This window comes from Peromyscus californicus, unplaced genomic scaffold (genome assembly GCF_007827085.1).
Source record: "Peromyscus californicus insignis strain IS unplaced genomic scaffold, ASM782708v3 Scaffold_5__1_contigs__length_169319896, whole genome shotgun sequence".
Taxonomy (NCBI): domain Eukaryota; kingdom Metazoa; phylum Chordata; class Mammalia; order Rodentia; family Cricetidae; genus Peromyscus; species Peromyscus californicus.
The window spans coordinates 114,375,948-114,392,391 of record NW_026294573.1 but is presented as its reverse complement, the minus strand read 5'-3'; positions in this window follow the sequence as shown (position 1 = coordinate 114,392,391).

Genomic DNA, 16,444 nt, shown 5'->3' with positions numbered 1-16,444 from the left:
CTGGCCTGATTTCAGGAAGGCTGCAGGCCATAGGCATAGGAGTTCCCTGTAGATACTTCTAGGTTGCACTGAAGGGTGGGGGAAGACTAAGAGCAAGGAACTGTGGCATAGATCACCTACCAAGACAATCTCGGAGACACAGGCAGTATGATACAAAGGGTTAGGGAAGAAATAGAAAACTGACGAAGGATGCAATGGGCAATCCATGTAAGGAGGAAACAGTACTATCTGGAGATGGAAGGACTTTGAGACAGAAAGAACCTCCAAGCAAGGCCTACTTCCGTGGTTCTGTGTCACTTTCACATGATTAGTGGGAACACCCCTTAGCCACGATTGTTAATATGGTTAGGTGCCTCAATCCCGACATCACTGAATAGACAAGCTATGTAATGGTCACACCATGATGATGTTACCCTGGTTCTTGGCAGTCTGCAGATCAAAGCTAGCCAAACAAGGGAACAAACTCAACACATACCCATTAGTTCTCAGTGACTGACTCAGTGATCCCAGTGTCACCCCAGAAGCTTGATGGGACCTCCATGTTTTCAAACAAAAATTGATTCAACCAATATTAGAAGGCATGGGAGTGAAGGGGTGGACCTGTGCACCAGACAAGGGGCAGGAGTTAGAGCCTCAGTGGTATAAAAACAAGGTGTGTATCAGACACACACTGTCGTAGGTTGGCTGGAGATTCACTGTCCTTTCTCTAGGGTCAAAGAGAACAGATTACCTCTGTGTCCCTATGCTACATGAAGGGACTGTGGAAGCCCCACACTGGCCAAAGAAACAATGGCCCTTGGGAGAAGAGGAATCTTAGAGATGTGGCCCAATTGGTCCCCTCTGTATTTATGCCTGCCACTGAGGGGTAACCAGCAGCCCAGCCCAGGGGACTGGAGGTGCTTTCAGGGACCCCTGTTCTATACTTTCTTTTCATCTACTCTTGGTCTTAGTAACCCTGAAAGAAACAGCCCTCATGAGAACCATCCTGCTGTCCTTCTGAGACACCAGCCATAGGAAGGTCAGCTTCTCCACATTGGGTGAGGGATTCCCATCTGACGTCTGGTGAGAATACCACTGAAGCATAATAATTGTCTGTTTTAAGGACCGGTGCTGTTGTTGATGTGGAAGTTGAGCCCTACTTGACCTCCTCATTCTTCAGTATAGTAGATTCAAGGGGCCATAGAATGGGCAGGAAAAGGGAAAGTTGAAACAGAATCAGGTCCAGAGGAAGCTGCAGAGGACAAGCTGGCCTGGTTAGGGAGACCAGGGGAAGTGGAGAAGAAATTTGGATGAGAAAGTAGTAGGGAGAGTTATACAGATTAGCTGTCAAGTCACCCCAGGCGTCTAAACAACTATTGCGAACTAAGAACTAGATCAGAAAGTACATGATTGGGTGGCAGGCACCAGCATCAAGAAGAGGACCAGCATGGTCCCGGAGCCCAGGATTCCACCTGGGCAGGTCTGAGATGCAGGGGGTGACCGGAGCCCAGGGTTCCACCTGGGCAGGTCTGAGATGCAGGGGGTGACTGGAGCCCAGGGTTCCACCTGGGCAGGTCTGAGATGCAGGGTGTGACCGGAGCTCAGGGTTCCACCTGGGCAGGTCTGAGATGCAGGGGGTGACCAGAGCCCAGGGTTCCACCTGGGTAGGTCTGAGATGCAGGGAGTGACCAGAGCTCAGGGCTTCAAAGAGGAAGGTCCTGAGAATGGGCCCTAAAGAATCAGAGGTCTACACAAGGCTGGCCATTTTTATCCATTCTTCCTCTCCTAGGGGAAAAGGAAGGACTGTATGGTGGGGGGGAGTTAGAATTTGACTTGCTAAAAAGAAAGGTTGCACGCATTTAATTTTAGGTCTAGACTTAATTGAGTGTGACTAGGAAACTTCCACTGTCTTTGATCCTATGTCTTCTCCACAAGAAGCTATGGTCCCATCGTACATAGGTTCTGAGACCTTCTGGAATCTACAGAGCCAAATAGACTGATGAGGTGTCAAAATATCTCCAGACAGACACTGCCCCTTCACTTGACTCACTGCTCCCTAAGTGCCTCCAGTACCACAGCTCTGACCAGAGCGCTGCACTCCCAGTCACAAGACCACTCCAGTCACAAAAGAGACCCAGGATGGAGCAGGCCCTTTCTTAACCTGGAGAATGTTCAGTGTTTCTGCTGGTGCCTTGTTAGCAGTTCTCTCCTCCCCTCTCCTTCCCTCTCCCCTCCCCTCCCCTCCTCCCTCCTCTCCCCTCCTCCCTCCCCTCCCTTCTTCCTTCCTTTCCCCCTCTCTCCTTTTCTCCCTTCCCTCTTTCTCCCACCACCTCTGAAGCAGAGGCATATGGAGCAGCTTTTGAAACACAGTGGCGCACAGCAGAGCCACTCAGGTCCCAAAGAGCAGACACCAGAATACCATTAGCCAGGAAGACTGAGGTCATCCCAAACAACCCCAAGGCATAGCAGTGAGAGATCTTCCCTTATGTGGCAACTTTCAAAAGCTGCTAAGCATTCAGCGCAATTCATTTTAAGCCCTACCTGGCCTTTCTCGCTCTGGTGGGCAGGTGAGACACACGCTAACACTGTCCGGTATGCAGCCACCAAGCGCACTTAAATTCTGGCGAAGCAGAATCTTGGTGCACTTTCCATGCCTGCTCTTGACTCCCCACTTTATAATTCAATATAATGAATCTGAGGGACCTTCAGATTTTACCAGTAAGTCTCCAAAAGTGGGTTCAAGGATGAGAAATCTCATTCAGCCACCCTTTCATTAGCCAAATAAACCCTAAAAGGGCCTTGCTGTACACCAGGCACTCCGCTGAGGTATAGGGGGCTTCTTTTGTTTTTTCATTTGTTCTCTAAGATGTAACAGCTAAAGGTTCAAGCCACTGCTTTACAAAGACATCACAAGCTGTTATATTTGGACGCCTCATTGAGATCTCCTGGGATGGTTTGATAAGTCCAGAGGAGGCTGCCTGGCTTCTGGGAACTGAAGGGATCACAAGGCTGCTCAGCGGGATTTTGTGTTATTTCTACAAATGAGGTATAAGGCACCAACTCCTCTCCGCCTGACAACCCTATCAAGTGAGCTGGCAAGAAACTATCCTCCTTTTTTGTTTCAAGAGCTTGTGTGTGTGTGTGTGTGTGTGTGTGTGTGTGTGTGTGTGTGTGTGTGTGTGCATGTGTGCAGCAGGAGTCAGGGGTTCACACAAGAATGCTGGCTATAATATCAGCCGGGCCTTGAAAGGCTGTGATTCCCTCTGCGGGTGGGAAGACCGTCAAGTCCACAGGATCTTAAAGGGCAGTTCTTCAGACCCAAGCCAGTGTTCTTTATGACAGCAACACATGGGTGCTTGGAAACCCAAACCTTGGTCTTCCAGGAAAGTCTCTCTTTTGGCTGGTCAAGTCAGGAATGCAAATCTCCCAGAGTCTGCAGGTCATAAACCCTTGAGAGAAGGCCTCTCCCGCTAGAGCCCAAAGAATCCTAAGGCATTCCACAGATGCTGCTGGGGAAGTATCTCTTGACCTCTTTCCTAGCTATTCTTTATTCATATCCGTTACTTTCCCTCTCTCCAAGGATGCTATTTGAAGAAAGGGTTCCAATACTAAGTGAAAGAGAGAGTGTGGAGGAAATAGGAGAGGGGACGAGGGAGGGAGAAGGACCGGATCCCATGCTTAGCAGAAAGACCACGGTCCATGAGACCACGAGACTCAGCAGGCGCACACAGCTCCCCGGGGAGAGCAGTGTGGAGCAGGTGAAGCTCCTGCAGGGGACTGCCCACTGCATACCTTTGTTAGCTTCTGCTTGATCAGAGATGCCAAGGCCTTTGGTTTCTCTCACATGATTGGAGGCAGTACTTAACGCTGATTCTCATTTGCCTTTTATTCAGCAATTTTCAAAATGGATTGGGCCTCGACCAACCGCTTTTGCTCTACCACTAGGGCGAACACTAGCAGACAGTCTTGCTGTGGGGAAGCTCACATGTCGCCGCCGAGCACTGTTTGTCACAGCTCGTTGCTGGGGCAGCATGGGAGAGGCACTTAGAGCTCACACTCTTAGAGGATGAATAACCTTTGTGGGTGGGACGAGGAGACTAATGTTGGGGCTAAACCAGCCTACTCAATGGCAACCTCTCACTAAAACGAATGGCTTCCTTTTCAGCTCTCCCTTATCGTCACCATGGCCATTACTGACCAGCTTCACTGTCCTGTCAGCATAAAAACTACCACCCTAGGCAAAAAGTGCACGGTATCCCAAGAAATACACACGGTCAGGAGGTTTCGCCGCTGCAAGCTTGCCCCCTCCTCCCCCTGTTTCCTCCTTACCCTTGGGCTTGCGTTTCTGGTGCCTGGCAACACCAGGCAAGCAAGAGCTGATAGCTCAGGGGAATCCCCAGCCAAAGGGCACATCTGACAAGGACCATTATCAGATGAGACTGAGGTGTGAGGTGACTCAGAGGCTGTGAAAAGAAGCATTATTCATCTAGAGACAGCCTTTCCTCTATCAGGCAGCAAGTCCTTGAAATGCTGTGTCTAAAGAGGCTCTGAAAACCAGGGCCTCTGTTAAATGAGATAGAGGCCCCTGTTGTTCGAATGATTGCCATAAAGCAAACTTTTTAAATCAAGGCTTTATGTATTCTCTTGCTCATTCGTTCATTCACTGAGCATGTACAAAAGCTTTTCAGGGCTTTGAGCAGAGTACTGGCTCGGGCATTGGAAATATGGATGAAACAAGATAATTCCCTGCCCAACCATTAGGCAACCATTCACAGAAAAGTGAAACCCAGCACAAATGGCTAACTGAGGTGCTGATTAACATATCAAAGTGGATGCTGGCTGCCAGGCTCTGAGCATCTCTAGTACCTGTTACAGAGTCCTGGCTCCCCTCAGCATCCCCAGCCCCTACCCTAAACCTTTTCAGCCACCCAGCTTTGCTTCCCTTCCTCCAACTTCTCTTTTCCTATAAAACCCTGCCATTTTGGTGATGTGCCTCTCCTGGTCCCCTCTCTTACCCTCTCTCCTCTTGCTCCTCTCCACTTACTCTCTCATGCCATGTTCGATCTGGACTCTTTGAGATGCCCTTGGCTGTTCTCTCCCTCATATCTGCAGCAAAAACCTTCTCCTCAACCATGTGTAGGAGTGGTCATGTTCTCATTGTCATTCAAAAAGTAGAGGGATCCCATCTTTCTTTTGCACAAACAGATCTTCAGGAATAAATGTTTGCTTCAGATTAGTGTTTAAACCTAAGGAAGTCTGGGGTTTCTTTTGCCCTTGCTGACCCTGTTGGCTTGTTCCTCCACGGCAGGCTCTCCCACCTCATCCCTCCCAGGTTTTGGCTGTAGTCTTGCTTTGATCCAGTTTTCTGTGGTTGCGTATTTGAAGTACAGTGGGATCCAAACACACCTGGGAAGTCACTCTTTGAAGAGAGAGCAGGAGATAAGGACATCTAGCTTGTATAAAAAGGATCATTAGGGATGTCTCATTAGCAAATATGCCTCTGCCTGTTTATGGTCAGGGATCTAAGAGTTAAGAGAGAGCAATTAGGAGGAAAGTGAAAAGACTCAGGTGCCACTCCTGTTGATGTCTGCAGAGCGTGATGAAATACTGTCCCTTGAAGAGACCAACCACTCACTGGTGCAGGTTGATCAGACCAGACAGACCCCTTTCATTCCAGAGGACATATAGAAACACTAATTTGTCCTTCCTGGATTGATTCGTGTTCCAGGTGGCTGTAATTTCCTCACCCATGAAACCTTGGCCAGGCCTACTCTGAGCTGCTCCAGAGTATCACACTTGTCCTCTGCACTTCAGACCCAGGGACTTGCTTCATGGGGAGGAGCGTAACTGTGACCATGGAAGCCAGTGTGCTTCCCATACGCAGCATAATGGTGAGACTACCAGGCTGCTGGGACCGGAGGGTCTTGAGAAGGCCTGCCCAAGGTCTCAGGTTAAGTCATCATTCGGGTTGTACAGTATATTTTGAGCGCTTGGCATCCGCAGCAGAATTAACAGCCTCTATTATCATGCTCAGTGATGTGCCTCTTGATCCTCAAACTTTAGGCACAACCGCCAGAGGCAATCGGAGCCGATAAAAATAGGACTGTCAGAAGGTTAGATCATCTGGGGTGTGAATTTCTGGGTTATTTCACCAGATGAGCAACGGAGACCAATAGAACTACCTCCTGAGGAGACAGATAGCAGGCAAGGTCCTGGAGCAGCTTCAGGAGCTGTCACAGCCAGCCCACATTTTACAAAGATTTTTGGTGGAGTGGGAGCTAAAAGGCAAGCCAGGGTGAGCCTCCACCACCTGGAAAGATCTAGGAGAGCCAGAGTGAATTCAATGTGAGAATTTAATATCGAGCACAATGTCTTTGCTCAATGTGAGGGACAAACTGACCACAGCTGTCAGTGCCTTACCCATTTGTAGGTACTTAGTGGCAGAACTGGCAGTCTTTTTATACCTTATCAAGTATGGCGGAGGTTTCACAGCACAAGCCTGCAACCAGGCTCTCTGACTCCCAGGAAGGCCATGAGGAAGCCAGTGGGAAGCAGTATGTGTGACCATCAACATTCTCTTTGATATAAAGTGACTTCACCAGTAAGAGATCCTGGCCCCAAGGAAGCCCGTTAGCTAGGGACTCCACTGCCTGTTGCTATCTGTGAAATGGGGAGAGCTGGGGCAAAGCACTGTGGCCTGAGCAGCCTCTGAATTCTACCTTTACATTCTGATGAGGGCCCGGAGTGCTGGGAACACATGGTACCGGGAAGTGTAGCAAGTGGGACCATCGGGGGAAGGAACTTAGAGAACATAGTCCAGGAAACCTAAGCTTGCTGGGTGCTCAGGAAAGGTCTCCCTGGGACCTGGAAGATGAGCAGCATGCAATCAGACACAGGTAGAAGAAATCCTATAGACACAGAGGCAAGTTGGTGGTCACAAAGCAAATGAAGAAGGGGCAGAAGCATGGAGTGGAGAAGGAAGTCAGGCATCAGAGCAAGACATCCTGGGGGACTCCTTGCTTCAGATGACTCATTTTTAACAAGAAATGCTACCACTAAACTTCTATGTCAACAGCTCACTCTGGCTCTGTGTGCAGAAGCATTGTGTGGGGAGAAGATGGGAGACAGGGAAGCTAGGACCCCACTGGACATTTGGAGGTATGTGCCTAGTAGGCAAAAGACATCATTTGCTTAGTGATATAGCAACTAACATCCGTTGTGGAGGGAATGAGGTCCCAAAGGGTAGGTTGAAAGTGAGAACAGACAGCCCTGTTAGACACAAACTTTGAAAGAAAAGCTAAACAGTGGGCACTGCGAGAAGGCGTTACTTATCTAGACCCAGGCTACCCTTTATCTGCTACCATGTCCTTGAAACTGTGTCTGAGTGAAATTCTGCAAACAAGGCCCTATGTTATATGGAATATTTATACCAAAAAGACCAAGGTGGCACAGACAGAGGAGGATGGAAAGGTGGCACCCTGGGGAGCTGGAAGAGAAGGCTGGCTTGCTTGACCAACAGTGTTAAGTGACATCATCATAGGGCAATGGCAGTGTTAAGTGACATCATCATAGGGCAATGGCAGTGTCAAGTGACATCATCATAGGGCAATGGCAGTGTCAAGTGACATCATCATAGGGCAATGGCAGTGTCAGGTGACATCATCATAGGGCAATGGCAGTGTTAAATGACATCATCATAGGGCAATGGCAGTGTCAAGTGACATCATCAGAGGGCAACGGCAGTGTCAGGTGACATCATCAGAGGGCAACAGCAGTGTCAGGTGACATCATCATAGGGCAACGGCAGTGTCAGGTGACATCATCATAGGGCAATGGCAGTGTTAAATGACATCATCATAGGGCAACAGCAGTGTCAGGTGACATCATCATAGGGCAACAGCAGTGTCAGGTGACATCATCAGAGGGCAACGGCAGTGTCAGGTGACATCATCCGAGGGCAATGGCAGTGTCAGGTGACATCATCCGAGGACAATGGCAGTGTTAAATGACATCATCAGAGGGCAACGGCAGTGTTAAATGACATCATCAGAGGGCAGTGGCAGTGTCAGGTGACATCATCAGAGGGCAATGGCAGTGTTAAATGACATCAGAGGGCAATGGCAGTGTTAAGTGACATCAGAAGACAAGCAAGGAAGGACACCCTCTTTGCTCTTAATAAAATAAACTAACACCATGCTTTAGGAAAACACGGTAATTGAGAAGTTACTGGGAATGTATTCCAAGAAACAAGTCAAGTGGGGCAAAACGTCCATGGACAGAACCATGATGCTATTGCTTATAGTGGACAATAGAATGGATGGTAAAACAACCTTTAATCCCTCTGACAGATAATTGACTAAACCAAAGGATAAAATTTCATGAAATATTTTGCAATCACTAAAAATTATCGCTATCATGAAGCAACGTTTAAAAGTATGTAAAGTGAAATCAAGTAAAAAAGACAAACCACAAGCTTTTGTGTAAAAATCTAAGCATTCAAATGAAAAAGATTGAAGAATATGGAAAGTGTGAATGCTTTATGTTAAAGGAGCAGATTATAGGTAATTAAAGGAGAGATCATTAATGGGGAGGTACTGAGGGAGCTGGGGGGAGAGGCAGGACTCATGTAGATGCAGTGCTTTCATATAAAATTCTCAAAAACAGAAGTGGTGTTATGACTTCTTACACTAGTTAATGTCCGCAGCTTTTAGTTATAGATAAGGAACAACACACCACACAGTAACTTTACAGTTGGTCAAAAAAAAATCTAGTGTCAAATAACTTGTGTAAACAAGGATGAGAGACGCAAAATGTAAAACGTTTACTTACGATGGGTTTTGTTGAGTATTTATTGTGCTTTGAACTGAAGGGATCTGACGACTTAATACATATTCAATGATCATCCAGACAGATCAGTAGCCGAATGGTCTTCAGTATGAAAGTGTTCCTCATGGAGCCTTTGAAAATAACAGGAAGTTAGGGTCAATGCAGCATTAATACTGGCTAGAAACACGGGCTTCTCTGAATTACTGACTCCAAAAACACTCTCCCACTTGGGTAGAAAAGAGAAAGAGAGTATTTTGGGGCATTGTTACATGCCAAGAGTGATAGCAGTCTCTTCCTTCAATGGCTCAGGCAGTGCAGGAAACATGAGGACCCACTGGATTCTCAGTGATGTTCTCCAGTCAATTATATACAGCCATTCTAGCATCCAGTTCCTCTTCTCATTGGGAATTTAGGAGGACTCTAGTGCCATCTGCACAGTAAGTCCTCCCGTGCCCTCAGGAACACATGACTTTTTGCTGGGCAGCTTACCCACATGTCGAAGCCAAGGTTACATCAGCGGCTCTTCTTCTATATCTAAATCCCACTTTCCTCTTGTCTTAGGTCTGCCCTGATCTGCCACGATAGGTCTGAAATTCATTCACACACGAGCCTGTGGCTGAGTCTCTGTCATGTGATGCTCACTTGTCCTCATCAGTCCTCCTTGCATCCCAGCCACACGCTCCAGATGGTAGATGCTGGGGCAGTCCCTCCTCGATGACTGGGCAGGAGAACTTCATTTCATTCTTCCATAATCACATCCTGGGCTTATTCGCTCTCCTGCTAACTCTATTAGGATGCTTATAAGCTAACGTGCTTTTAATTGTTTCCCTTGTCCCAGAGATACAAAGAGTAAGTTTCGCTAATGGGCTTTGTAACCTCCATCCTTTATTTTTATTGCTAATGGACTCTCCAGTAATATAAAATGACTGATGAGTGCAGTCAGATAGAAGCAGAAAAATCAATACCTGTCCAGACTCCACATTAGTTAAAAGCAGGTGAAGAGCTGAGGCTGGCAGACAATAGGATTTCCTCTGCCTCCCAAGCATCAGAATATGGGGAGAACAACCTTGATCTCAGATGGGCTGTGAAACCCTCTACAAAGGAGTTGGGTTTTTGTTTTATTTTGCTTTGTTTGTTTTTTTTCTTCCTTCCTTCCTATAAACAGAGGACATCGAACAGGAGCACAGTGAATAGCTGAGAAGTTCTTGGAGTGCTGAAGAGATGTCTCCAGTAGAGGGCAGTGGTACATGCACACAGTCGGAGCATTGCCTCTCAGGAGCTGCTTGCCTTCCAACCCACCCAGACCCATCACCCTGGGAAGCCCACCTTTGGTCAGATAGGCTTGTCCATAGCAAAGCCTGAGCCACTGAGGGTTCCCATTGATGAGCTGGTGCGACGCAGCAGACATGCTCAGCATTGTTTTGTAGCATCTCCTTTAGCCTTCACAAGGGTGGTGTTGTCATTGTCCCCATTCGTAGAAAAGGACATGGCGTGAGCTTGCCCAAGCACATCCGGCCAACAGTTCATGGAGCAGCGAAGTTGATTTTACTCTACAATACCAGGGCTTAGTTCCCATGGTGATGTCAGTGGCAGGCCATATCGTCTGTTCCGTTTTACCATTTTTTATCTCCCCCTGTGACATTTCTAGAGGACTCTTACATCCATCCACAGCTAATAGAGAGCTTTGCATATGATAGTGCTTGTGAAGTAAGTCTGAGTCACCATTAAAAGTGCTGTAGTGTGTTTTGAGGGCATACTATGGAGTAGGTTTGGCGAACTTTCTAATTTGTCTTCACTTATAATCAAAGACAGTAAATAGTAATGACAAGAACCTACACAGACAACTAGGAAAGAAACATGAACACAAACCTAAATAGATACACATTGCCAAGGGCGAAGCCCAAATGGTTACCTATGCTTGCTTCTTTAGCTGTTACTTGTAATTTTCTTGGAACCTTCCATTAAAGTCCAAATTAGTTACAACGTCTAAACTGAAGTTGTCTGTAGACAATGTTTTCTGCCCGTTGTCAACGCCAGGGCAGAATGAGTTTGAGTATATTGCTGCATGAAGATTCCCTTTCGAGTGTTTAGCAAATGTCCCACCACCACCACCTATCTTCTCTCCTAGGTCAGTCTACCAGACCAAACTCTCCACCCTTGTCCTTCTTCCTGTGAGAGACAATGGCACTGACTCCTGCCCACCTGTACCTTATCACTTCTGTTAATACTGTATAAATATTTGCATTTCCATGTGCATATGTTGTATCTTTCACCATCTCTGTAATAACCAGAACGTTTACATTAATTATCTATTATAGTGCAATACCCTTAAAAATACCTGGCAAAGGATTCAGCTGTGGACAGAATCAAGGCATATTTTTGTCCTTTAGGAATTAGGGCTGGAGATATGGCTCAACTGTTAAAGCCTAGGCTCACAACCAAAAAGGCAAGAAATTAAAGAGCATCGTGTTACAATGATTCTAGGGATAACAAAGGATTTAAGGGTTGAGAACTGGATGATTGTTTCTCAAAGTGGTCACAATTGATGCTAAAGAGGTCCTAAGGTTCTCTAAGGAAAATTTTTGACTTTGAGTCTTTATAATATCTCATGAAAAATTAAAGCATGCATATTCTAAATTGTGAAAGAATGCAGCATACAACAGTTAAGAACTTGGTTCTGAAACAGAACTGCTTAAGTAGACATCTTGTGGAGCTCGTCTAACTACAGATCTTGTAAAGACTTCTTGTCTGTAAAATGGGACCACACAGGGGATTAATGAGGACTCTGTGAATTAACATGAGTGTGGAACAGATTCTGTTGTCTAAGCAGCACTTTATAACCACGAGTTATTCTTATTACCAGCAAGCAATGGCCTATAATTAAAGCATGTTTATATTTATGCTCACACCATTATCAAATACTACCTCAACCTCAGAACCGACAGAAAACGAAGAGCTTGGACACATAACAGAGTGTTCACACTGAGTGATTTCCAAGCATCATTAAAATGGGGCCTGCAATGATGACCTTTTAGGAGTCTGAGTGGGGAAAATAAGTGAGAGAATTGAGTCACTCCTCAAGGCTCACAATGACAAAGAAATACTAAACAAAGGGGCATGTGTCGTAATGGCCAATGCCACAATCTCACTGCAAAGGACAATTTATTGGCAAAATCACATCTGTTCATATTTGAATTTTAAATTTTTCTCATTTTAATTTAATTTGTGGACTTTTAGGACTGCAGAAACTTTAAGCAAGAAAGGTTTATGGCACTTTTGTTTTGAGGAATTTAAGTATCATTATTTCAGGTGAAGACTGGATTCCTCAGGGCCATGGTCTTGGAAGGCATCACTCAGTTTCTCAAGTTTGGAAACACAGTACTGATCGCTACAGCCTTTGTTGAAGTTCTGTCAGTGGACCAAGCTGCTTTCAGAACAATTAGGTTCACATTTTGCTCTGCCCCTGACGTTTCCTCCCAGTCTTGTGAATTCTGAATCAGAGACTGGCTTGCCACTACGCTATGGCCACTCTATTACTGTTAGTGTAACTTCAAAGTCATCTAGCTTTTAACATTTAAACATATTCTCATTGCTTAGTTTGTCTGAGACACTGTGTATTTTTTCAACTATGCAAATGCATATAACACAATAGAAGAGATTCTCACCACAGGACACAGTCCTGAAGAAATGGAGAAACTTAAGTGCCCAGCAGCCACTGTGCTTTCCATGAGAATTTTTCTCGAAGGGGCCCAGAAAAGAAAATCAGCTTCCAACTTAGAGTGCTTCCAGCGCTCAGCCGCTTTGGCTGTGTAACAACTCCAAGGTCAAGGGTGCTCTGGCTCTCACGGCTCACACAGGTCAGGCTCCTGTATGGCAGGCTCCCAACATTATAAAGGAATGGAATGAACGCCATTTGTCATAGATTCTGGTGCCTCTACTTCTCCCTCCATGAAAGCATACCAACTGCTCTGTAGACTGCACAGGAAGAATTGTATTTACAGAGTGTGGTAGTCTGAATGAAAATGGCCACATAGGCTCATAGGGACTGGCACTATTGGGAGGTATAACCCTGTTGGATGTCTTAGTCAGGGTTTCTATTGCTGTGAAGAGATGCTATGACCACAGCAACTCTTATAAAGGAAAACATTTAATTGGGGCTGGCTTACAGTTTCAGAGGTTTAGTCCATGATCACCATGGTAGGACATGGCAGCATGCAGGCAGACATGGTGCTGGAGAAGGAGCTGAGAGTGCTACATTTGGATCTGCAGGCAGCAGAAGGAAAAACTCTGTACCATACTGGGTGTGGCTTGAGCATATAGGAGACCTCAAAGCCCATCTCCACAATGACACACTTTCTCCAAGGCCATACCTACTCCAACTCCAACAAGGTCATATCTTCTAATAGTGCCATTCCCTATTAGCCAAGTATTCAAAGACATGAGCCTATGGGGGCCATACCTATTCAAACCACCGCACTGGAGCAGGTGTGGCTTTGCTGGAGGAAATGTGTCACTGGGGGTGGGCTTTGAGGTCTCAGAAGTTCAAGTAAGGCCTAGTGGCTCAATTCTCTTTCTGATGCCTGCCAATCCAGATGTAGAACTCTCAGCTTCTTCTTCAGTACCATGTCTGCCTGCATGCTGCCATGTCCCACCATGATGATAATGGACTAAACCTCTGTATAAGCCAACCTCAATTAAATGTTTTCCTTTATAAGAGTTACCATGGTTATGGTGTCTCTTCACAGCAATAGAAACCCTAGCTAAGACACAAAGGCCTTAAAGTTTTAATTAACTGATCTAAATTGTTGAATGAATCCCTGAATCCCTAGGGATCAAGCCCCAGATGAGTTAAGAGGAGAGAAGCTAAGTGCAATGACTGAGATAAATTCCTGGGAGGAATGTCTAATTAGTGGCTCCTTCTTTATCCAGGCAGCAAAGGACTATTGATGTCACCATAAAATTTAAGGGTTTGCATGAAATGGAAAAGATGGTAAATGAAGAATCAGTCATTTTCAACATGATGAAATGCAAGCCAGAGGTGATATCCAAATTAGTTGACATGGGGGGTAAGGGGTAGGGATTGAACAACTAAATCAGTTTCCCTGAAGACCACAGCTACGCCAGATGTTAACTCTTGAGTTGCTACACAGTAAAAGAGGCACAGGTGGTGCCAGCAGAGGGTGATGGAGGGACATCATTGAAGAGGCGTAGGGCACAGCTGTGTATCTATCATTGAGAACATATTATTTTACAATGGCTAGTGTGTGTCTGTACTCATCAGCCCGTCTTCACCACTCTAAATGCCCAAGGTGTAAAAGAGCAACTGGTGTTGGCCTCAGTCTGGGTGAGACATGAGAAGTGTGTTCCTTTTCTGTTACAGTGTAAGGATGCACACTTCTTCCAACACTAACAAGTATGAACTGACAAAATTCATAGAACATTTTATCAGTTCTATGCAAAATAACATAAGACATGCAGAGGATGATTTCCTTTTGAGAAGATCCCAGACTTTAGTTGATGTAGACAAATAGTGCAGTTGTAAATTGCACCTTAATGTGGCCTCTGGCCAGGGATGGGAGTACTTGCCTGTAATCCCAGTCTTTAGGGGCCTGGGGCAGGAAGATTAACACAAGGTTGTTGAGGCCAGTTAAATAAGTAAGACCTTGTCTCAAAAAATTAAATAGGGCTGGAGAGATAGCTCGAGATTAAGAGCACTGGTTGTTCTTCCAGAGGTCCTGAGTTCAATTCCCAGCAACCATACAGGAGCTTACAACCACCTCTAATGAGATCTGATGCCCTCTTCATATATATAACAATTTTTAAACAAGATAGGGATTTTAAAAAGTTGAAAAATAAAGGGAAAACAAAAATAAAAAAATAACAATGTCCCAAACATAAAAGAATTTACAAAAAAAAATCACAAAAGTATAGCATTAGTCTGTTAGTAAGGATTTCTTCTCATATCTACCTCAAATGGCAAAGCATTTACTTTGAGGATTTTTAGGTAAGTTGTGTGGATAGAAACTCAGGTCCTCGAATTCATGGGAAAAGGACTTTCTTCACTGAGTGTTTACCCCATCCCTCATTTGAAGATTTTTAAAATGCATGTTACCTAGATAACATCATCTAGCTACGAAAGTAAATGCTCGTGATCATGGAGGCTGAAAAGCTGTTCTGAGGTAATTTTAGTTTGTGGCAGGCCTAGAACAATGTTCTCCTCTTCTCTCTTCTGTCAGGAACAGCCTCCCAGGTGGGTGGAAGGCAGAGACAAAGGTAGGCTTCGAAGGGAAAGAGGTAGGCTTTCATGAATGAAGAGTGGGTGTTCAAGAGAGAAGAAGTTGGGATCTGAATAACTGAAGAAAAATGACATCTCTACATCAACCTTGCAAATAACTAAGTCGATTGGCGGGATGCCTTTCACAGGATTTCCCAGCTCCCACTTGAGTTTCTATGCTCCTGCATGGACTTTGTGAGGCATACACTGTTCACACACACTTTCATGCCCTTGTCAGTAACAAATTGGGGATGTAGCTCAGTGGTAGAGTTCTTGCCTAGGACATAGAAGGCCCTGAGTTTGAGCCTAGCTCTGGCAGGGAGGGCATAAATGGGGGCGGGGATCAAAGGAACTTCTCATCAAGTCTGATATAGTAAAATACAGTGATTATTTCAAGTTATTCAAATCCCAAATGTTTTCCTGTCCCGGCAAAGTTTCATACTTTTCAAATTTTAGTCCCTCCAGTCATATTATTTGAAGCAGTCATCCAAGCTGTCATTTAATGAAATTCTGCCTAGGAAATTGCCAAGATGCTAATTTCAAGTCAGAAATGGACTAGGTTCTCCTCAGCCTCACCTCGCTGAGTTTATGGGGAGCTTGTACCAGAATACTACCACCACTGCCCTGCCAGGGAATGAGGACTGAAGAGGGGCTTAGGTATGGAACCCCAGAATTTGCAATATGTTGGCACTCCCATACCTAATCCCAGCCTACTCCTACACTGTAGGGATAGTGGCAAAGGTCCAGGCCAGTGCCTAAACCCAGGTCTGAAGACTGTGTGGTCCAGATCTTTCTGGATACACTGAGTGTTGGCATTTATGCTCATCATAGACAATCAGAAAAGTCTTATGGCAAAAACTCAGGACAGAATTATGACCGCCTTGTGTTCTTATCTTTTGCCAAACACTGAAGTAGTCAGCTGGCCCTCACATCCCCCCACCATGTGGTCTGTGAGTCGGGGGTGGGAGCAGGGACTGCTGTCCCCCACCCTTGCTTCTGTGGCAGCCTGCTGGTAAGATGATGGCACCCCTGATGACCATGCCCCACGGAGAACTTGTGTACTTTGGTGTCCCTTGCCGAATGGCCAAGTGTCACTAGAAGCCCCTTGCAGGCTTCTCCTGGGATGGTCGTTCTGAAGAAGGAGAAATCGGTGTTATGCAAATCCCTCCCCTAATACTGGGCAATGCCTCTTTTAATCCTCCCCAGGGTTACCAGACTACTCCCCAGAGGAGAAATGGGGGGCTCATGCAAATAGAAGATCAGTTAGGAACAGAGGAAACTGGACAAAAGAGAGGAAGCTTGTCTTTTGACCTTTCTACCACAGTCTCCAGAAAGTCTGCATGAGGTCCAAGCCACTCATACCTG